The following is a 24,483-nucleotide window of genomic DNA, read 5'->3' on the forward strand; positions in this document are numbered from 1 at the left end:
AGGAACACAAACATCGAGTTTGGAGAAAGAGAAAGCACGTTGTAAGTCAAACGGGCGCAGCAAAGCATTGACACAACAACAAAAACAAAACAAGATCACTTAGCGAAGACTGAGTGCTGATAATGGATACACACAGCCCATCATCTTAAGAGTTCGATTGCAAGCAATGTGCACTCAAACCTGCCCCCTCCTTGTGAGTTGCACCCCATATTTCATGAGTTATAACTGCTGCACCCACCATTTGAGATCTAAAGCGCAACATAGGTCTAATCGACTAAGCAGTCGCCAACATGCTGTGCTTTTAAAGAGAATGTGCCAAAAGTTTCCAGCTTCCTCATCATGTCCTCATGAAAGCGCCAACGAAAGGACTCCCTGAATGGTGCAACGGACATGAAGATCTACGACCATAGATCGTAGAAACCACAGACTTTGTGCATGTTATATGTTTCTGTAGGACTAAATGTTTAGTTTTGTGTGCTTATGTTTTGTGTCTTTTCTATGCAAATCTCAATAAAAATCCTATTGAAATAACACAAAAAAAGCCTACTGAAATAAAATAAATGGGAAACACGATGACTTTTTGTTGACAAATTATTAAAGTGAAGCCAAATGTGTTTTCATATCATGAAAGTAAACTATGAACATAAACAATTTAAAATAATTCACTCCGATGTAAATTTAGAAAACAGCTTATCTATAGAAAAGGCAGCCAAAGGTCAGAGCGATCGAGTGGTGTCAGTGATAAGACTTACACCCAAGAGACACATCTTGAGAGGAGGGGTATGTAAAACATCCATCTGCGACCCTGAAAAGTCATGAAATAGCTGACAAACTTCATGAAACCAGAGTTACTGGCCCATATTAGTATGTTTGATTTCTGCAAGGCATCTACAGAGGTCTTCCAGGTCATTAAGGAGTCGAGGTTTATCGTTAATATGATCTTGTTGTGATGCACCCACAAAAAAATGTGGAATAGAAAGAGAACCAAGTTTATGCCTGAGCCTTTTTCTTTGTGCGTCTGGGCTATACCAATCTAGGCTCCTTCCCAGATGGTCAATTGGTGTTTCTTTACGTATTTAAGTATTTCTTCCACATGTTGTTATCTCAGAGGTTTAAAATTCATGGTTCTCAGATGTTTCCTAGGCAAAGTCAATTCGGCAGAGGGTTTCCAGTAGGAATACGATGAGCTCTCTCAATTTCAAAGTCTTTGGTAAAGAATAAGTTAATTGCACAAGGTATCCATGATTCAAGAATCTCGGCACAGGAGTTAGCAGCATCTTCCACACCTTCAGGCAGCTCAAACATTCTCAGGTTGCCCCTTGGATTATGTTTTTCTAACTTTATAATGTCCATAGAGAGAGATGTAGTTTTAAAGCACAGATTATCCGTGCACTTCCTTGTTTTCACTTTCTCATCTTTCTGGCAGTTAATGCATGATCCCGCCTCACTAATCCTTCCAGCCAGATCCTTGAAGCCTTTCCTTAAAACATGGATATCCGATTGCATGAGGTCCATATTTGTTTTCGTGTTCTGGGTCAAGTCGTGCAAGGCCACAAGTCTCCGCAAGGGAAGATCCATGTTGACCAATTGGTTAGGTTTGGATTAAAGTGGTGATTCAAGGAGTAGAAGAGTATATTTGGGCCTTTTCTGGCCTGTTTTCAGTTCCTAAGACTCTCTCATCTGTTTGTCCTTGCTAGTCGTCATTTCCTCTAGGTATCTAAATATCATCTGAATCAGGATCAAGGCAGAGGAAACCCTTGCTCAGAAGGCGTAAATAAAGAATCAAATGTCAGCTCAGGTGACCTTATGAAAAGAGTTTAAAGGGCAGTACAAAGGTATATCATTAACAAGGAGGTGATGCAATTCGGGCCGCCTCAATAAAAGGCTGCTGCCAAATCTGTGCAGAGATCCTTCAGTCACCGGTAGTCTGTGCATCCCAGAGTTGAAAAAATGTAAAGCACAATTTATTTATTTATTTGACGAGTTTTATATAGCGCTGGCTAAACCCGGAGGTATCAGAGCGCTTTACATGAGGATCATTGAGTTACAAGTTATAAGTTACAAATTACATCCGTTACAAGAGCATAGTAAAACACAGGAAAGAAACAACGTTACGGTAATTCGTCAGAGGGAGGGTGAGGAAGAAGACATAGCGGGGAGACGAGGAGAACTGTGCCCAATGTCCGGCTGGGTAGGTGACTGCCGAGGGGGTGAACCTGGGCCGATCTCCTCTATAGCTTTCTAGCAGCTCCACCGGGCATCAGCCATGTTGCTCAGGTGTCCGCGGTCAGGAATAACAAAAAAAACAGTTTGGCATACTTACATTAGTTACAGTTGCCTAAGCAAACTAAGAAGAAACACGTCCCCAATAGAGGATAGAGGGAATGGGGGTGGGGGTTAGAAACAGGGGGCTGGAATGCAGATCGGTTCTGGTAGACCGGCAGCGGATGAAGAGAACCTCATGGGGGTCAAAAAGTCAAGAGTAAGCAGGGCCAAAATCCAGGTGGGATCACATAGTCACTGAGACCAGTGCCAAATTTGAAATTGTTTGAAATGGGGCCCCAGGGGGAAAATCCTTAAGATGTGGAGGACGGGCGACAGACTTTAGGGAGATTGGGGGTAGAGTACGGCCACTTATGAGTCTTGAAGCAGCTCCAGTGCATCGGGCCCCCCGCATCGGCGCCATCCCATAAGAGTCCGCCCAAGGCTATATGGCTGATAAAGGTTGAAGATAAACAATAGGCGCCTATCCAGTACGATTTGTGCCTGGAATGGAGGACCCCTTAAGGTAATAATTTCACATGGCGGCCATCTTGAGGTCACGCAATGGCTATGTGCTCCCATGTATCGCCGATCCTGTGTCTTCATTCACATCTGCCCACGACAGTAGAGGGAGCCTTACTTATGTCTTCCTTACCCCCATGGGACTGCAGGGAAGCCTCCTGAACTCGTCCTGTGTGAGGGATGGCGCCCACCATTTTGGAGTCAGGCTGGACGAGAAGTGTGCTATACCTCCTTTACTGTGGCCGGTGTCGGCACCACCAACCTATCGGAGTCCGCTGCAGCCCCACTGCTCTCTTTTTCTGCCCGGTCCCTCACGGATCATCGGGCCTTGTTGCACAATCCCCGTCAGATACTCATTACCGGGATGCCATCTTGATGATGCCCAGCCTCGGCCGACTCCCGGGGCCAAACTCGTCAATGTACAGTTCTTTAGAAAGGCAGCAGGCCACTGCTCAGAGCGCCCACTCCTGCTCCACACGCTTACCGTTACTGGCTCTTATTGTGCATGGAGGTCAGGCGGCATACCCAGGCCACTTTCCCTGGACTCGTTCTCTGCACGCAGTGTTTGGCTGAGAGTCGGAGCGCAGCCGCCATATCAGGGTCAGGTGCAATGGTCAGGCAGTTCATCACTAGCTCGCGGCGGCACTCTTAAGCCCCAAATTCACTAAAACTTTAACCGACTGTGGCAAAGCTAGCATTTCCGAAACTGGGCCCCGCTAAGTTATGATCACGGAAACTGGATAAGTTCACCGCACTCAGATCTCCAGGTCCAGGCCTCAATGCGTCCACTAACTCCTTACTGGTCGGGGTGCCCCAGCTATACACACGAGGTCACCGTGCTGGTCCCGCCGGCCTCTCCTCTCCCCCCGCAGCTCCTCTGAAACTCGGCCAGAGATCTCAGGCCTCGCAGCACACTCCAGGGCCATCGTTCACTTTTGAGGCGCCATCTTGAGGGCGCTCGACCTCCGCCGGCTCCCGTAGCAGAGCTTGTACCCGTCACACCTGTGGGTGCTTGAGTCATCCGATGCAGCCCTGCTTCGTCAGTGGAGTTACCGGACCAGTTTCAGCTCGCTCCCCGGTTCCGGCCGCCAGTAACTCACGACAATAGACTCGGGCTGGTGTGGAGCTCCGGGCTCACCCGTCCGCTCATCCCGAGGCTCCTCCCTCATCTCCAATTGATGACTTGAAAAGTGAATAGAAGTGGGGTATGCAACAAGAAAAGCAACGTAAGAACCCTGCAGTTAAAGTGAGACCAAAAATTAGGTGCTTGCCATAAATATGATGAGAACAATCATCTGAGAGACAAAAGAAATCAAGTGCCTGACATGCTGTTCCTACTTTCCAGGTTCGGATGCACAGGCGAAAAGCACCACACATCGGACGACGGGGGGGTTGTGTGGCGGAAGACTTCCTCCACCACTCATTTGAACTCCCTCTGTCAAGCCAAAACGTCCGGGAATTGCCCGTTCACTGTGAGCGCGCAATGCAGCCATCTTTGATCGGCGCTGGCCACGACCACCCAAATACTGTGCTTTCTCTTCCATACAAGTTTGCTTATTTATTTATTTATTTATTTATTTATATCGTTTTATATAGCGCGAACCAGACCCAAGATAGGGTATCAGAGCGCTTTACAAGGCATAAGGTGAACACATTCAAAAGGATAACATTGCATATACAAAGACATACTCCGAAAGTAACGAGGCGTAACAGTAATGAAATGACTAGTTCTAGGTAGTGAAAACATTCAAAGTTCGTGTCGGTTTACACTTCACGTATCAGCAATGGGGGAGAAATGCACTGAGCCTTGCAATACAGTTCGAGCTCATGACAGTCATCAGTTACGGTCAGTGAACCCACAATAGAGGTAGATAGTGGTTGAGGTTCAGGGTCGTGGTTGTGCAGAATTAGAGTAGGAATTTGCTCATCAGGTATAATTTTGCTTCCTTTTTGAAGAGAGGTGTAACGGAGATTTTTCTGATATAAGGTGGGAGAGAGTTCCATATCCTTGGCGCAGCCCCGGAGAAAGATCTGTTTGAAGTTTTCGACTTTTTGAAACGTGAGGGTTTCAGAAGTAGATTGTTTGAACTCCTTGAATGCCTGTTTCCCCCGGATAAGGTGAGTTTTTGGGCTAGGTACTGTGGGGTGTTGTGGTGTAACGCCTTGTGTGTGACGCAAGCCATTTTTAGGTGGATTCAGGCTTCGTAGGGTAACCATTTGAGAGCTTTCAGATGTGGTGATATGTGGTCAAATTTCCTAGACCCTGTTATGAGTCTTGCTGCGGCATTGAGACAGGCTTTTAGCGGTGCAGTTGAGATTTTGGAAAGTCCAGCGAGGGTGGTGCATCCGTATTCAAGCCTTGAAATAACTAAGGACTGGACTGCGGATTTGAGGTCGGAATTCTGGAGAAAAGGTTTCATTTTTCTGAGATAACTGAGGTGGAAGCGAGCGTTTTTAGTCAGTGATTTGATGTGATGTTGCATGTTGAGGTTCTTATCTAGAGTGATACCTAGTGATAAGGAGGAGTCTACTACAATTGGCGTGCAGTTCAACGCAGTGATAGTTTTGATCCAATCCTTTGTCTCCGTGGAGTTCTTGGGGGGGGAGATTAGGAGAAATTCTGTTTTTTGAGAGTTAAGCTTGAGAAAGTTGGTTGATAGCCAATGGACTGGCTTAGAGTTGCTCCTTGGATTTGAAACCAATGAGGTGCTTCCATTATTTGCTTTGTTGTCTGTGGCTATTCTAATCTTATTAACTTTTGAAAAGTAGCTATTGCACTTAATAAATTGTTCTTAAAAGAGAAGCATATGACCAGTTATTGGAAAACAAACGTGACTGTGATGAACTGATGGTTTCTCAAAGAGTTGGGTTGGGATGCAGGGTAATGAAGCAAGAAGGAAGGGGTCCACATATTTATGTGGAAATAGTATATGGGTTAGGAAGAAAAACTTTTTTTCATATTTGTGCTGTTTTCTTCGCGGGGGTCATTGAAACAAAAAAGTTTGTTTTGTGGGGGAAAGGATATGGGAGAGTTCTTTCCAGTGGTTGAATTACAAAGTAATAAGGGTATGGGAACTGTGGGACTTCAAGCCTCTAATGCAAAGCTGCTGCCAGGTCTAGTAAAACTGCTTCTGCTGCTAACACATCTGTGTTGGCAGTGTTTGCAGAAAGGAACTATTTTTCCACTTTACCAAATCCATAATGTAAAGTCAATATGGCACAGTGTAACTATTTGTGAACTGCGTTTGCACAGTATTGATGATATTAGCTCTTGCAAAGACACGAAAAATGGTCTAACTGCACACCATTCGAGGCCTGATACTTTGACTGTTGACATTAAAATACATTTGCAAAACGTGGTAAGTTTGCAGTGATTAATCACTGGTCATAGAACCAAATTGTGCTTATAGGTGGATTCATGAATACTTGTGTTGCTGCCAGGCAGTGTGTATCCTGAACCCTTTTTCCTGGCCTTTATTAACATTAAATTCAGTTTTAAACTCCAACTGGAGGTTCTAAAATGTTTATGAATATTACAGAGGCTAGGCATTCTGTTAAGCAGTGGAGGCGCCTTCAGATCTAGTTGAATGCTAATTCTTCATGCAAGCGAGGGCTGAAACCTATTGTGAGAACTCATTCAAAGTCAAAGGGCGTGTTGCCAATCGGAAGACATATCAGTGAACTGTACACAACAGAATAGAGGGAATGGGACACAGTTTATAGAGTATGAGTGAATGGTAGGTCTTCTTGAAGGCGGAGATACCACTGATGTGTACACCCACAAACTGTACCTTCAACCCACTGGTTCAGTTGTTCTTTTCCAGGTTGTCTATGGTTTCAGCAGTTTCTTCTTCAACAGAACTATTATATATATATATATATATATATATATATATATATACATACACACACACACAAATACCATAACACCGTATATATATATACCAGTAATACCTATATATGTATGTAAATGATTTTCAGTGATGGCTGAGACATCTGTCGCACCTACCACACTAGTGCATACACAGATAAATAATTGACAGAACTTGTCATCTTATAATCTGTATTTCTCTGTATTGTTTTGATCTCATGCCGCTGTTCTAAATTTTATTTAGTCTTTTTACTGTATCTTTTGATGTTGGGTTTTGTTTTATCTTGTTTTACAATGCATTGAAGCTGGGATTCTTGCATTGTTGTGCATGACAAATAATAAAGTACAGAAAACTAATGTTATTTACACAATTTGGGCTATGATTCATTTGTAGGCATGTCAGCTAAACAGTACTCCAAAATACATTCAGATTAAGATATTAACTTCTACTTCCCTGTTAATCATATGCAAATACCGAATCTATTTCGTCATGCAGAACATGAAAGTAATGCTCCATAAATGGATGGATGTTTGATTTACCTTAAATTTACTTAACGTGTATGTGAAAGGCCATATGCGTGATAAGGGCATGCATTGTAAAGGTATTGTGGCAAGCGCATGCGTTTTAAAGTCGCACAGCTGACTTGATTGTATGACGCAATGGCGAGTTAGAAAGTATGCCACAGAAACTAATGAAGGAAACCATTGGGCAAAATTAGTGGCCTCTAGTGAACAACGTTACAATATGTCTCAAACCCAAGTAGAAATCATCAAAGGAATATTCTGGAATAATAACGGTTGATGACTGTTAGTGATCCAGTCCCTCAAAAAGAAAACTGTTTTATATGTCTCCACTAGACTGCCCCTTTAGACAGCTTGTACTTATTGCATTATGCCACAGAGAGCTCGCTGGAGAGTCTTGTAGCCATTTATTTTGTTAATAAACAGTACGCTCACAACATGGATCTCCACAGCAGAACAATACATGTAGCAAAAAATGTATTAAAAGGGTTTATTTGTAAAGATATAGATATTTGTTTGAAGAGCACGAATGCTCATAAATGCTCGTACAGGTGGAATTAAAGATGCACATTATTAAAACTCAAGATCTCAGATCTTTTGTTCTTCACAACAGTACAATCTCTTCTCGTGCCAAGAGAGTTTATCATTCTGTCTGCTGTCGAGGATGGATCCAGAAAGTAAGTTAAGGTGGAAGTTGAAGCCTATTTTGGGGGTGACCTCTGGTTGTGTTATAAATATCTACTTAGCTGGGTGAGTACATAGACTACTATGAACAGCGCTTTCCAGGAGAAAGGTTTCATGTCAGAGGAGTGCTGAGCTCAAACACCATGCATGGCCCAAGCAACAACTACTGTAAGCTACTAGATAGGGAGTAAAGAATGGAGGCCGTTCTGGTAATGCTGGCGTTTTTACTCAGCAGATCAGAGAACTGAGACTGGACACAGAGGTAATGCTCGAAATGTGGGAAACATGAGATATGTACTAAGTGTAGATTTATTTTGTATTAAAACTAATAAAACATTAAAAAGTAAAACCACTGTTCCATAAAGCTAAAAAGAGCATTGGCATTATATAATAAACAACTGTAAAAATTCCACTGTGGCCAACAGCACAGAAGTTTCTAATGCAACAAGTCCAAAAACAAGGACAAAAGAGGGCAGGTGAGGACTGTAAAGATGTCAAAAGGGTGACATGTCTTTGGTTCGGATTAATCGGACATAAACATGTTGGATTATTTAGACATCAAAACATTGCATAAAAAAATTACAAAGCAAAAGCTTGAAGAATTTTGGTCAAAGGTTTGTGGTATCATAAGGTAAACCATAAATGGAAAGGTTATATTACAAGGGAAATGAAATTAGGTTAAGAAAAAAGTACATGTTGGGACACCCACATAAATAAAAAATAATTTTAGGTCTTGCCTAGGCAGCGCTGTCTCTTCGGACATTTTGTATTCAAAATATAAGCTTTAAGCTCTTCCCAGCGCTTCTGGTTGGTTGGTTGGCCTGCCTTTTGGCAATTATTTTAATAGTCAATAGTGTCCATCTGTCCCACCTTGGGTACCACAGGGACATCACAGATTGTTTCTTTTGGTTGGCCATCTCTGGCCATCTGTTGCCTTCTCGCTCTCAAACGCACCCCCTCCCATTATTGCTGGCGTCCTTCCTGGTTTTCGCCGCACAATTTTGTTTTCTATTTATTGACTGTTGAAGCAATGGCGACATGCCGCACATTAGCTACAAACATCTAAATTTAAAGTGTAGTGTGCTGCCATTGCTACAAAAGTCAGTATATAAAACAAAGGCAGGCGGACGTCACATTTCTTTTCCATTTGCAAAGCCAATAGCTCTCCATTTAACTAATGCGAGACATATTGCAATGCAAATGCTTGTTAAAAAATGGCACAAGTAAATATTAACGGTTATAGGTAAAAGGTGACCAGAGTCCGGTAAAGTGAAAGGTGGGTCTGCCGATTGTAAACAAAATCAAATAAAAATGGCGAGTCTAAGAATTACCTCAGAAATACATGAGTCCTGGATATTGAAAACAAACCAACATGTCACTTGTGGTCATCACATGAAAATCGTTAAAATTTTTTAAAAAAATCTCTATATTAAAGTGTTTTCGCATTGAGATATCTTTACACAAGTATATTTCCTTAAGGCAAAGTTACAATTGTTTAGCACCACATGCCATGAGGCAACAACGTATTACACACGTCCATTAAGTTGTACTACAGGTTGGCTTGCAGAAATGAATTACTGCACCTGCTGTGTACCAGCAATTTTGCAGCAGCCGTGACCCGCTGTCCTTTCGGTTGGCGCGACTCACATTACATGCCACTGATTTCCTTTCTTTGGAATAAACCCATCAGAATCCGGTTCTTGTGCAAAGCACCCATTCGCTGCTCATGGTGGGCTCCAGTTTGTGCATATGCATATCTACAGCCATTTAAGAGTCTCAGGAAAAACAGGAAGCTTGTAAAAAGAATGTAGGGTAGGCTAAAAATAAAAGTAATTTTAATAGGAAGTCTCTCTGAGCTGTAGCTATTCCCTTTATAAAGATACGAATTCACGTTGTGTGCTACTGCCACCTAGTGGTTTTAGGCAGTGGACCAAAGACAGCAGTGAGCAACATTTGAGCACCAATCCAAATGGTGAGAAACATGAACCACAACAGAACATAACCGTATAGATATGGGTATAAAATTATTGTAAAAAAAATAAACATGATAATGGTGACATTACGTATAAATAAAGCACATATGTTTGCAATGATAAATAGTATTTTGAGGCTCATTCAGTTGTGCATTTAAAGCAGAAATACTGTCCAGTGATGGTGACCATAATTTTATTGAATTCAAAGACCAATGTACTATGGTAGTGGGTTCTTCGCAAGGAATATTTTTTTTTAAAAGAATGGCAAATTCTGATTTTAAAGAACTCTGTACCAGGAATGGAGGTCAATATTGGAAAGTTATTACTTATCTCCCTAATTTTTTGCAATATTAATGAAAAGTGGTGTTTTGCACATTAGCCCCAAAACTTGGGATTTAAAAAAAATGTAACAGGGAAGTTTGGGGCATTTTCACAGTTTCGGAAATTTGATGTTAAATAATATTAAACCATCAACATTGGTTAAAATGTGGTAGTATAGAAAATAAGTTCATTGGGATGGGGCTTCCCCACGGTCTGTCTCTAAAGTGTAGATGAATAACGCCATACTTTATTTATATCAATGTAGTAACGTTTTGTAAAATGTTCAGGATGTAAAGGCCCCAACTGCACAATTACCAGGTACATTTGTGGGAACTTGGTAGGATGTAAGACCAATTTGCAACCTTTCGCCACAAACCTGCTGTGCAAATTACATAGCCGCCCTGCAGAGAAATATATTGGCAGGCTCCACCATTAATAAAATCCAAGTTGAGAAGTGACCTACACTTATTCTTATGAGACGTGGGAAAATCTTTCAGGAGTAGCTGGTGAGCAACGTGTTACAAGCTACATGTTAGGGACCCACTGCAGTATGGTGTGTGCCAAGCTGATCAAGGCTGCAAGATTTTTTTTTCTCCAAATAAGGCACATTAGTCTTATACCATACCACCTAAACTGGCAGCAACGCTGACTACTTTTTGTTTCATATATTATTATCAAAGCACCAGATTCTTTTTGTATCCAAGCGTTTTTTTAAATCTAAATGAGGCAAGTTAGCTGCACGTAAAGCCACCTAAACTGGGAACACCCCAAAGTTCCTTCTTTACTTTACATATTGTTTTACGCATATTTTAAGTGAGCATTTGGGGCGATGGAATCAGTGACACAAGCAGTGGGCCATAGTACAAGCAGGGAACCCTGTTTTCACCAAACTGGGCAGTAAAAACAGTAGTAATTGCGGAGCAGCTATCCCGTATTTCCCTGGGCCCTAGTGCATCTGCTGCAATGATAAAATTCACTCCCCTGGATGCAAGTGACCATTTCATGTAAAATCTCCTGTCGGATGCATTTTGGCCTTTACAGAGATGTAAAAACTGGAAACATTTCTTAATGTGCTTCTACCTTCATCAAACCTCCTTTGCTACTATGCTACTACATAATCTCAGAGTAGACGAAGAGGGAAAAGGCGGCCATTTTAAAGGAGGGCAAAGAAAACAGGTCCCTCCTTTAAACTGGAAACTCTCTAAAATGATTGTCATTTTTACGATCATAAACCCAAGACAAGCATAATCTCAGGCCTGTTGATAGCTGGATGGGCACAAGATGGACATAGTTCTAGCTCACTGATTACCTATTATGGTAAAGCATCATAACTGTTTCTCCACTTCAATAACTTCTGGATCTTATACAGACCACACGTCCCAGTGATGCAGACTCCATTGTGTGATGTAATTCATTGATATGAAAGGCCAAACTGGTAACCAAGAGCATTCCTGCTAAATGCTGTTAAAGCAGCCCCCTTATTCCATTCCAGAGGAAGCACACCCCAACCACTCCAAGAGGGTGTGGGAGGAAGCAGTAAACTTTACAACAGTTTTTTCAACCTAAACTGAACAAAAAGTTAGAACTTTTACAAAGTGATAACTTGGCAGTGAACCACACAGGGGCTTGCAGCTATGACAACACATAGGTGTTTTTTACACACACCATCTTCCTTTCTAGTTGCACACTTGCTTGGGTCGGTAAAAGCCCTAGCATTTACTGACAAACTATGCGCAGGAGCCGCAAACACTCTGTTCGCTGCATCATGAGAACCCAACAAGTTCACAAGGATTGTGTGGGAACAGCAAAAGGGGATGGAGGACGGTTGCATGGAGTCCATACATTCAGTCTGTTTGAGGCAGATATCTAGCAGCAAAGTGAGAAGGGGACATTCTGATGATGCTAAAACTTGGAAGTAGTGACTGAATGACAATGTGCGGGTGTGGGGTCTGAAATGATGGGTTTGGCAGACGATTAAAGATCTTGAGATTCTGGGTAACCTCGGTGAACATACCTGTGCCCAAAATGTAGATAAGCGTAAGATGACATAATGTACAGCGCCCCCATATAGATAGCTGTACATGCAAGAGTGGGAAAAAGAATGATAGGCCAGACCAAAAGCAAAAAAAAAAAAAGATAATCGAGGGGTTCAAACAAATGTGTGCTTCTGGTGGAAGTAAGGTGACAACAGACCTGTGCGGTGGAAGATTCATCAAATCCATTTTTTGTTAGGACCCCCAAACAGAGATAAATCACTGTATTCTACTTGGGAACATTTGCAGTGGATGAAGACAAGCAAATGTATCAGGGAGGCCAAGAGGTGGTGAAAGAGTAAAAGGAACCAGCATCACAGAGCAAGGGGCACTGGCAGTATACCCTTTTTTGCACCTGTACAATATTTTATTAATCACATTTATTTTTAGTACTTCTCCAAGTTTAATTGTGGTACTTGGCGTGAATCTAGACAATCATGGCTATGTTCTTTAAGCTTGGCTCTTTCTACTTGTATGTTTACTTGTCTCTAGTTTGATAGGTACTCTCCTCATCACGCACCAACTTCTGCAAGCCGGTGCTGCCATGTGCCGGTGCGTTGCTTTAGTAGGAGAGCAGCATAGCATACCTGCAACTGCACACTATCACTCTGCTTGCAACAAACGCCATCTTTTTTCCCCTTCTAATTCACATGCTCCGAGTGCACTTATACAGCCACTCGCACACAGCACCAGCACTACTATTACACTGGCTCTTCGTCTTCTGTCATGGGATACAGGTATTGCATTCAGGAAGCACAGGTTATGAACAGTGGTGCAAGCGGCACAGCCATGATTGTGAAGCATTTTACATGCCAAGCTTAAGTGTGGCCATACTGCAACCACTTGGGATTGAGTGGCAGGATGGCACTTCAAAAAACAATCTCTATCTCTATGCTATTCAGACCCCTGGGGGTTTGCCCTGTGTCTCAGAAGGCCAGTCGTGCAAGGTCCCTTTGGCACCCAGTGCACACCTCTCCCTCCCGCAGCGTTAAGCTCCGCCTTTACAGAAAGCCATTCTTCTTCTCATCAAAGTCAGGACAGTACCTGTGCGTAGCCCTGGGCCTCTTTTTCTACATGCTTTATGTGTATTAAAGAATCTTCAGCGCAACGTTCTCTTCGAATAGACCACAACCACACCACGTCACTGGAGCCAGTTCCAGATTACCAATTAGGCAAAGTTGTCACCAGCCAATGGGCCCCACGCCTTTTAAGGGCCCGTGACAACGGATCAAAATAATATTGATTTGATCTTGAAAGAAAATTACAAACAAACTTTCTTAAATATTGTTCCCAAGAAATAGAAAAAAATAATCAACTCAAAGAAACGAAAACCTTACATTAAAGACTCTATAGAGAAAATACTGTATTAATGTAATGTACCCATTAACAACTTTAATTACATAAACCAAAGATATCAGATTCACATAACAGTTTCTCTCTTAAAAAGCTCATCTTTTGGCAGCTGTCAATTTGTAAAATAAAATCTGGTGCATTGGGTACTAGGAGATAATTTGCAAGGAGGGGCGAAAACTGCAATGGGCCCCCACAGAGTTTAATCTGGCAATGGAGCACACTTGCTAACTGTGCTCATTGGAACGCCAGATATGTATGCAGTCCAGTGTAGCATGAATTGCACTGAGCATCAGAACATAAACAAACTCCATACAGCAATGCCCCATCTCCTCCACCCATGTCTTTATTTTAATACTTTTATGGGCAAGGAATGGGACTTTAGAACATGTTTGTTTTGTCTCCCAGGGTTTTGCAGGTTGAATTTCTTTCATTCAGTCTCATGTAGTTTGATCAGTGTAGTTGTTCATTGCCTTTAACTCGAAGACAGAACCCTGTCTTTTTCATTGTTTGAGGCAAACCAGAGGAATCTTAGCTCATGAAGGAGTACCATGGCAGCGACCACTAGGTCATTTTCTTTTGTGCATCTAGTGGGCCACATTCATACGACCAAAGGACCCATCGCCTCTGTTCTGGTTATCTATTGAAATACACTGTCTCGCCAAAATACTTAGACACGTATCTGGTATGCTATAGCTCCACTGCAGAAATAGGCTACTTTCAGTGCCCACTTTGCAGCCATCTTAGAATGGCCCTGGTGTCAGCCAGGAAGTGAGCATTGGCGCCTTGGTATTTGGACAAAGGTACCCATCTGTTGATGAGAACTGTCTCCTTTGGTAGCTTATCAATATTCTGCCTGCCTCGGTACTCCTTTCAGACGAGAACCCGCTCTCAAGGACCAACCAGAAATTCACCCTTTATTACACTCCGTTGAGTTGTGTGGTACAATGGGTTTGTGAGGTGTGGGTTTACCTGTACTGGAGTTTTTGTTTATTTCTGCTTTTTCAAATGGCTCTGACAAACTCCAACAAAAATGAAACAACTTTCATGACCTGCTCTTTACCATTTAGGTAAGGTTGATAGAATTTTACTGTTCCATGTATTGGGAATATTATTACAGGAAAGGTGTTTGCTAGACAGGCATTCTGGCATGGCACTAACAGTATTTCACAAATCCATATTCCCAAAAGTCAGCCATTTAACAGACATTTGAACAGACAACTTAGAGTGGCACCTCATTGAAAATGCTCCTTACCTAAATTTATATTTTTCAGTTTTGAATAATTGATGAAGCACCTCAATAAGTTAATGCTTTATCTTATTTTACTATCAGCTTACACAACGTAGCACCAAAAAGAATTTACTTCACAACGCTTAAGGCCTTATGAACCAACTAGCATTGCCTTCATAATTTTGATTAGTCTACAAAACAGTTTCTTTATCTTATTTACGGGTTCTAAACTCGAGCTACTCTCCCCATTGGGCTTCCAGTGTACTTTCCAGCAAACAAAAACCCACCTGAGGAAAGCCCGGTGTACATAAAACAAGTAGGAGAAGAAACAATACATTTTACACAATGGCCATTTGGTCGCTCATCAGTGGAGCAGCTGCCTCATTAGCAATAGCTGGGCTTACAGCATAGCACAATAGGAACGAATATGAGGTATGTATTTTCTGCCCCATCCCTTTAGTTGTAAAGGCTATAAATTGAGCAAAATAACTGAAAACTCAACTCCCCGTGCCAAGTCAATCATGAGCACTTTGGATTACCTAACATTCTGGAAAATGTCTCAATAAAAAATGTCTGTTTCATAAAATTATCAAAAAGGACATTATTCATGGCCTTTGCAGAAAGTGAAATAGGGTATTTTATAGATCCACTCGAAGATATGGTTGGGGACATCTTTATTTAGATCTCTTGTAAGATTTGAGCATTCTCTGAATCAAGGGTTAACTCCACTGATGTGACCTTTAAGTAGATTCACTAATACCAGAAGCAAAATGACCTTATATCCAAGCGTTGATAATAACTAAACAATGACCTGTTATGTAAGTAAGAAGAATCATTTTTCGCACTTAACAGAAAGGATTAGAGAAGATATGTGCGTCCTGATCAAAAACACCTTGAAAAGAGCAGAGATTTGTTAGCAAAAAACTTTGCGAAGTTAAGAACTTACCTAACAAGACCCTGTGTCAGGAAACAAAAGTTGGGGGGATATTTAGAAATTCCCCTCTTTTTAACAGAAAATTCCATTAAAATGTCAACACGACTTTGCAGCCTTCACGTCTCTCCCGCTTAATACAAAGAGTGGTTGATGAAGTTTCTAATGTCTTATAAAAAAACACAGAATTGACAACTAAGATTTTTACAAAAATGTAAAAGCTGTTATAGTCTACGTCTTTATTCAACAATTTAGTGTTGCCTGTATAGGTCTCGTCTCGAACTGGTCTGTCTATTCTGCTGGCATAACAAAACCTCAGAGAAAATATGTCCAACTTTGCTATCCCATTTTCAGGGGATCGATTTTTTCTGACGATTCTGTGATAGTCTCAACTGTGAGATGTATTTCCTTAAATTTCACACTTCTCTCAAATGTGCCTGCCTTGACAATAAAGGAAATGCATCACACAGACATACATTGACTCCTTAGAGAAAATCTCTTTTCATCCCACTGTACTGCAGCCACCTGTATAGATAATCCGAGGAACAAAAATACAGGAATGTATTGTGTTCATCCCAAGAGATAAAAAAAAAAAACTTGTGATGACAGCAATATTGGCAAACAGAACATTTATAATGACTAAAACCCTTAACAGCAAGACATGTTTTAGCTAATTAAGAACAGATATGACCTGAGTCAGTAGATATGTTTATGCCTCAACACTATTGTATAAGACACAATTTGCAGACAGGGGTTTATTAGGTCGAGCCTTTTCAATGGAAATCTAATGTCAGTGGATGAAAGGTAAAGAATGTAAAGGGGGGGCCGCTCGGCCCTCCCGCCCACATGGCGGTGCGGCGCCCCCCCCTCCCCCGGCCTCTCGGTAGTGGGGGTGCGCCGCGGGTCGATGACGCGCGCGGCGCGCCCCCACCACCGATAGGCTGATGCCTCCCCCGTGACCCGGAAGCAGCTGTACAGCTTCCGGGGCAGGGGGGCGGGTCGGGCGGGGGGCGGGCAGGGTGGGCCGGCGACCCCTTGGTGCAACAGCGCCTTAAAAGGCCCGGGGAGCGAGCTGGGCGCCCACTTGCCCCTGGCTCGCTCCCCGCATACCTCGTGTGCCCCACGCTCGGGGCGTATAATTTTTGACTGTGGAAAGCCGGTTTTGAAGCTGATTTAGGAGATTGGGCTCGTTGTGAGACTGGGTGGGGGTTTCTGGAGGCTGAAAGTTTTCCAAACACTGGGATTGTTTCCACAAAGTCTATTGCAGGCTACTAATATTTGTTTTTTCGTAGGAAGCTTGACTGTGGTGTTTTTTCCAGTGGCAGACAACAGATCACAGGCGCGGAGCACAGCAACGGGCTGAGGACACACGGGTCATCGGTGGTAAGGGGAGTGAGGCGGGCCTGCACTTCATTGCTTCTGGGGGGCCGCTGGGCTTGAGACCTTCCTACGAGGGGTTGGCGCTCGCCCGCACGCTAAGACTAGCTTGGTATGTTTTTGCGGTCACAGTTGCATGGTGCTTACGGCCATCTTCACATCCTCCATCTGAAAGAAGGTACAGTTGCCTGGGTTGGCTAGGATTAGTTTGCATTGAGTATTGTGGAGAATGCCGGGGGGCACGAGTTAATAAGAATGGCCGCATGGAGCAAATGATGCAGACTATGATGCGCAGGATGACTGCAATTGATAGACGCTTGGGTAAGGTGGATGAGTTAGGTAGGAATGTGGCAGAAATTAATCAGAGGTTGGATGGGCCTCCTGGACCACAAGGCAGGCCACGTAGGATAATCAACCCACCACAGCCAAGAGGTGATTTTGTCACCCCTCCTAAAAGGGGCAAGTCCAAGAAAACTGCAAGCATAACGCCCAAGAATACAGCTGAGGGGGAGGGAATGCCAGGAGTAGTGCCTATGGATACTCCCTTGATGCCCCCAATGGCACCGGCTGGGCCAGCTCCTCCTACGCCAGCATTGCCGGTTGCCCCACTCGGGGTCATTGTCCCCGTCACCCCCGTGAACATTGCCCCCGTCGGGGTCCCAACCCCTCCGAATAACGTTGTCCCGGTGGAATTGGCATCCCAGATAGCCGCCGTTTTACCCTGATTACAGTTAGGGGGGTATTGCCGTCTTCTCAAGATCATTCAGCGGAAGCCTTGAAACTGGTTGAGATGATTAAGTTGGCCAGGGCGGGGGAAGGGGCACCATTGGCACGATTACTCCCCTAGCAGGTTCCGCCAGCGAGCAGACGGCAAAGAAGGATGGTGCTACGTCACAAGGCATTGACAGTGGTATGGAGGTGGCTTTGCCATTACTTAAGGATGGTGCTATGCCCTCAAGGAAGGAGAATTTGGCGTAGCATGTGTCTCAGGCTGTGAAAGAGATGATCTGGGCGGGCAAATATATCAACATATTCTCCTTGCTGATTGATAATAGGGAACTTGAATATGCCAAGTCACAAAAGGAATGGATGTTGCCCAATGAATGGAGAATAGAGTTGGTTAAGTTCAGAGTTGAGGAGACATTTGTTAACTGGATGAGGGCCTTTTCCGTGTTCAGTGCCATTACAGCTGAAAGGTCGCCCAATTTACGAGCAGAAATGGCCTGCTACCAGAGCAGGATTGCCATGTGGAGCGAGACACAAGTGGGGAATGGGTGGAAGGAGTATGACATTTCATTCAGGAAAGCCAAGGAATTCAATCCCTCTTTAGCATGGGATATGGTGGATTCCCTGTCATGGTACAATCAGATAACTTGGGGGGCAGCAGTGATGGGGGCAACTGGTGCACAGAAAATATACCCGGCCAAGCCCCAACAGCCCTTTCAGCATGCGCAAGGAAGTGAGGTACCAGGAAAGGGTAAGGGTTGGGGGGATAAAAAGGGCGTATGTTGGGATTTCAACAAACGGTCCTGCACTAGGGCAGCGGGATCATGTAAGTTCAAACACGCCTGTTCCTTGTGTGGGCACCCCTCACACCCCGAGACCTCCTGCAGATTTAAGGGTGGCACCCAGGGCTCCAGGGGGAGAAGGAAACCTGAATAGACAAGAGGAGGGTTTAGTATCACACACTCCCATTGATGTCATGGCAATGATTCCCTGGCTGAACAGATAGGATTGAGCTAGGAGTGGTTGTGATCTAATATGGATGGTGTGTGTACTTGGGCCTTTTTCCCGTTAGAGCTGTGATTATGTTGTCATTAAAAGAGTAATATTGTGTGTACTTAGGCCTTTTTTCCCCATTAGTACAGCATGCTTTGTATTACTATGGTCTGGTTTTAGTTTAGTGCAGTTGTCCTTTAGCGAGTTCTTTTCCCCTTTTTTCCCTAGGTTCATCATCGTATTTATTAGGGTTGGTCAGGCGGTAAGGTCATGATCGGTGAGCAGCAATTTAAGGTCCTAGGGGGGGGCGTCACCATCCACGGAGGGGACGGCCCAGGGGGAGGGGCCACTGGTCCCTCCTAGAACTTCAGGGGCAGGGATATCCGCTAGCTGTTAAAGATGCGGGGGAGGGAGTCACGCTTTCCTTAGGCTGGTAGCCACCCCGCACATACATCATGACGTCAGCAAATGGCGCAGAGTGTAAGGGCCCTCCTTGTTGGTTAAATGGAGTTCACGATGCCGACGGGGTAGGCGGTCCCCTGTCACGCATGCGCACCTGTGGGTAAGGGCGTGGTTAGTAGGACTTGACACCGGTTAGCGACCTTGCCGTCGGGCCAGAAATGTTAGAATGCAAAATTCAGGCAGGATGTTAGATTCGGATAGGAAACACGCTGTATTAGACTTTTGTTAAGGTTAGCCTTTGATATTTGTCTTCAATACTGTAAATCTAATGTCATGAATTTTGCGTTTCTTAACATAATTGATGTAATGTTGATATTCATCCTTTATTGTTTTGTATAATAAATATGGCCGGGGGGTCCCTGACCCCCCGCCTTCCAAAGACAACTTGCCTATGTCAATCCTTCAAGGTGGTGTGGGAAGCTGGGAGGGGAGGGTAGCCAGTCACGGACCATGAAACAAGGAAAATAAAATGTATAGGTACCCTTTCTCTTCACAAAATTAAATTGGAAAGGCTATAGTCCTTACCAGTGTCATATTAACAACGAGTTCAAAGGTCATATGATAGCTAATAGGATGTATTTAGTCACCTAAGGGGGATCGGACATAGTCTTGCACCTTAAAAAACACTCTACCAGTTTATGAGCTGTGTATATAATTACACTTACACTAGATTAAAACATGACCACTACAGCCCATGGAAAATACAACCCTCACCCCTTTTTGCTAGAAAGCATGCCCTTTTGAATAATCCTTGTCCTGCAAGGCATCGCCAGGAGGAGGCCACTTTAAGGTCATCTTCATGACCAACGAGCGAACACAATAGGAGAATGGAAAGATCTGATCAGATTGAATGTTTCAGCAGAATCTTCCCTTAATAGCCAGGATCAATACTTATCTTGGAAGGTACCTTTGTTAAATATTAAATGTGCACAGCAACACATTTCAAGCAAAAATTGAGAAATGCAAACAGAAAAAAATACATATATATTTAAATATAATGTTGTTATATAAATGTTGTTTCTCCCCTCCCTTCATCCCTATCAAAGGTTGAGTCATTTAGTGGACAGTGCTTCCACGATCTGGATCACTGCCCGGATGCGAGTGGCTGAGAGAGCGGCATCTGATGGCTAAGGGGTTACTGACCAAATTGAACTTGACTCCTCAAGACGGCATATGGCGAGGAAGCCTATCACTTGAAAAGATACCACTTTGAGAAATATACCCTTAAGCTTCTCTTGGAGGCTAACACAGTTGGCAGGAATCTGGCTCGGATGACGAGAAAGAAAAGGGGTCCAACCCAAATAAAAGAAGCTCATCGTGGGTGTGAGAATAGTGTGTCATACAAGAGGCTAAGAGAAATGATGAATTCTTGGATTACTACAGAGCACTGTATACTGTGAATCCTTGCGAAAACTCAAAGCATATAAAAACTGGACGAGGAAACCATGCATGAAATACAATATCTTGCAGCAGAATTACTAACTCTATACAGGCTGCAAGGTCTTTCCTGCTACGGACTCAATCCACATGGAAATCCCGACATTAATTTCTCACTACACTTATTCATTGGGCCAGGGTGTGCCCACGGGCATCCCCACCCCACAGAACCCTACTCTATGGGTAACTGACAAGTTCTGGGACAAACCACTGAAATATCAAGTAACTGGTGAGTCTGCTCTATCCAGTTTCATGTTACAGTACTTCGTTTTTCCAATACATATCACATTTGGATGTAACAAACCCATTCATAGGAACACAAGAGCAGCCACTGCAGTTGTGCATATGGTTCAATTCCTTTGCATGAGGTGGCTGTACTCAAGTAATTGTAATAGCTGGCTCTGCTCAAGTATATAATGGATATGCCTTAGCATTTTGGAGCTGCGCATGGGCATTAGATGTTATGCCTCAATATAGGATGGCTGTGAGTGGGCATTTTAATATGTAATAGAGTATTACTGTGTTTGTCACAGGTTGTTAGATCGGTAGATGATGAAAGTGCTGCTCTCATATCATATCAGTACTCTAGTTTACTAAACTTGCACTTATTGTGGGCTTCTTTAATTGTACGGACTTCATAAGGGTCAAATGTAATATTAAACCACTTTCTCTATGGTTATTCGAGATCAAAAGTCATGTTATGTGACTTCCTATGATGTATCAGGAGAGGTTGTGGGGTCAGCATATGATGTCACGTTCACAATCTGTTGCATTTTTGTGAAGCAGCATCCAGTTACAAGGCACCCCTCAAGGGCACATTGAAAGCATATGAGATAGCATTCCACGGATCTACAGGATAACACTTGTGGCTCTAGAGGGCAGGGTGACATCACTGCTCGCCTGGAAAATAAATTATATGTTTAACCCCATTACTCGCATGAACTGTAGACTCGCTGGAAAGGTCTGGATATCATATAAGAATTAAACGAATATAAGACAATGGAATAACAGTAGAGGTGGAAAACAAGTGCGCAGCTAACTCTATGAACTACAATGGATCGTTCTACCCAATAATTTTACCATTGCACGTTTTCTATTTGCAAACATTAGCATTAAAAAAAGGGTGGTGGTACCCATATACTGTGAAATGTAGACAAAACGTAGTGCTTGGCACGATAACAGGGGTCAGTATGGAGAGAATCTGAGGCAACTGGATAAAACATTGGTTTCTTGGGACATTCATGTTTAGAGACAACTATTTATCTTACACATTGTTCTCGCTCCATTCGAGCAAACACATTAATAGTTAACTTAGACTGTTCCAGAAATAGTGCAATTTAGTACTTTGACAATACCAAGTACATATAGAGGGGGTGGAAAGGTTTACATTTTAGAAATAAGAAGCAAGTTGTCTGAAATAAGCTATCGGATATCACTGCTCTTGATTTAGAACATCAATGCTTAGAAAACGTATACGACTGGAATAAGCAAAAAACAAACTTGAGAATAAAATGTAACAACATTTTAGTCAGAAAGTGAAGACATGTGAGTTGCTGCAATTACATGGGTCCAGAAGCAAAAAACAAACTTGAGAATAAAATGTAACCAGATTTTAGTCTGAAAGTGAAGACATGTCAGTTGCTGCAATTAAATGGGCCCAGAAGCAAACAACAACATTTAAAAATAAAATGTAACTAGATTTTCGTCGGAAAGTGTAGACATGTGAGTTGCTGCAATTACATGGGCCCACCCCACTTTGTGGCAGGGGTACTGTTCACTACATTATAGAAATTTACTTTCTAGCTAAAGTGGAGTGAAAAGTGTCCGTGGAGTGAAAAGTGTCCATGGAGTGGCAGATTCCTCTAAGTACAAGTCTTTATTGATTAGAACTACAACCTATTCTTGTAAAATTAAATGCAACTTGCAGAACGACAGTCAAACACAGTAAGGGACAGATAAGCAGCCCACTCAAGATGACGCCTGTTAAGGCTATGTTATAGTTTCGTCTGCGCACCTTTTCTCAAGTCGAATTATAAATATAAAGGCATCGCAGTCTGTTTCCATACACTTAACATTTGGTACACAGTAGGGCTTTTGAATTTCGGCAAAGTATTCTATGAATAGACCCAGTAGTACAGTCCAATAGTTATCATCTTATGTGCAGATATAAAATTCAGAAGGCATAACAGAGGCAAATCTATGAATCATGCTGCAAATACATACCCAGTGACAGATACAGCCATGAACTGCAAGGAAAGTCCACCAAATCTTAACTGATCCTCCAGCCGAAGCTCTGCTGTGGTCTTCGGAGTTCCAGCACTTTCTTAGCTCTTAAGTGCTGAAGGTCCTTCTTCTTCTATTCCTGTGAAAGAGCAGAGAAACCGATAGTGGGCGTTCCATGGCATATCTATGACATACCCAAATTAGCTTGGAGATACTGTAACAACGCAGGAGTGAAATGGATCTAAGCGTCAACAGTGTCTTTATATAGAATATACTGAGGAAAGAGGCACAGCGACTAAACTCTATGGTCGTAGAGCATGGCAACGTTTCCAGGGGCACTCCCCCGAATCCAGTGATATGCTGTAGACAGCGAGTTACCACAAAAAACCTACCTTGTCTCGAAAAAAGGCTACACAATTGCCTTCTAGCACTTAAATCCCTTGGCAGCCAAGCTCTAGGCAAAACAACAGCTGGCCAAAAGCTCTCTTGGTCTTTTCTACACTCCTGGAAAACGCTTTCTATGGGGACTACATTGATATAAGTATATAACGGCAGTGGTTGAATTGCAAAAAAAATAAGTGCCAGGGCTCTCGTCAGGAGGCAGCTTGCACCAGCCCATTTCTCCTGTTAGCACTGCCTAAAACAGAACTACTAACCATGAAAGTTGGGAGAGGGTGTGGCATAACGGCCAGATGTGCTACCTTCACAGCTGGGGAACCTGGTTAGAGTCTCACCGTCGGCTAAACGTCCTGCCATTCTGGGCAAATCACTTCATCTCCTCGTAAATTAATGCGTCCTTAACTGGTGCTCATGAAAAGCTGGTATTAAGTGCTGTTGCTGAGCACCAGAAACCGCCGCCTCAAATTAAACACTTAACAACTGCTAAATACCTATAAAACATTTTTATTGCTTTGTGAAACACATGAAAGTCCATCTCGGAATAGCTAGCTAATTGCAGATTAAGGGCTAGATGTACGCTTCTGCGAATCGGGGCATTTGCAACAACAAAAAATGCTTTTTGAGATGTGCAAAGCCCAAATAGCAATTCAATCGATCAATCAGGGAATTGTAAGCGGTTACTCACCCGTGAGGGTCTCTGATTGGGGGGTGGGGGGCGGGGGGGGGTCAGCAGATCTGCTTAGAAGAGTGCCAAGTCTTGAAAGTCTTCCTGAAGGTGTTCAGGGAGGGGGCGCATCTGACGTCTGCCGGGAGCTCGTTCCAGGTTTTGGCCGCAATGTGAGAGAAGGATCTTCAGCCAACTCTGGCACTGTGGGTGCGCGGGGTATCGGCCAGTGCGAGGTTGGAAGATCGTAGGTTTCTTTTGGGTAAGTGGAAGTTGATTCTGTTGTTGAGGTATTTGGGTCCGGTGTTGTGTAGGCATTTGTAGGCGTGGGTGAGGATTTTGAAGGTGACTCTTTTCTCCACGGGGAGCCAGTGGAGCTTTCGCAGGTGTGGGTTGAAGTGTTCATGCTGGGGGATGCAGAAGACGCGTCTGGTGGCGGTGTTCTGTATTGTCTGGAGTTTGCGGAGTAGTGCCTTGTTTATGCCGGCGTAGAGTGTGTTGC

The 24,483-nt window shown here is 43.3% G+C and overlaps 1 long non-coding RNA gene across 3 annotated transcripts in view; it reads right to left on the minus strand.

The window, feature by feature from the left end:
• LOC146798134 (uncharacterized) overlaps positions 1-24,483 on the minus strand; it is a 234,646-nt gene that overhangs the window by 187,536 nt on the left and 22,627 nt on the right. For all 3 annotated transcript variants that reach the window (XR_014968618.1, XR_014968620.1, XR_014968619.1), the window contains exon 2: positions 22,919-23,057. This is a non-coding gene — a long non-coding RNA (uncharacterized LOC146798134). The remainder of the gene's footprint in view (positions 1-22,918; positions 23,058-24,483) is intronic.

This window comes from Triturus cristatus, chromosome 9 (assembly GCF_964204655.1).
Source record: "Triturus cristatus chromosome 9, aTriCri1.1, whole genome shotgun sequence".
Classification (NCBI taxonomy): domain Eukaryota; kingdom Metazoa; phylum Chordata; class Amphibia; order Caudata; family Salamandridae; genus Triturus; species Triturus cristatus.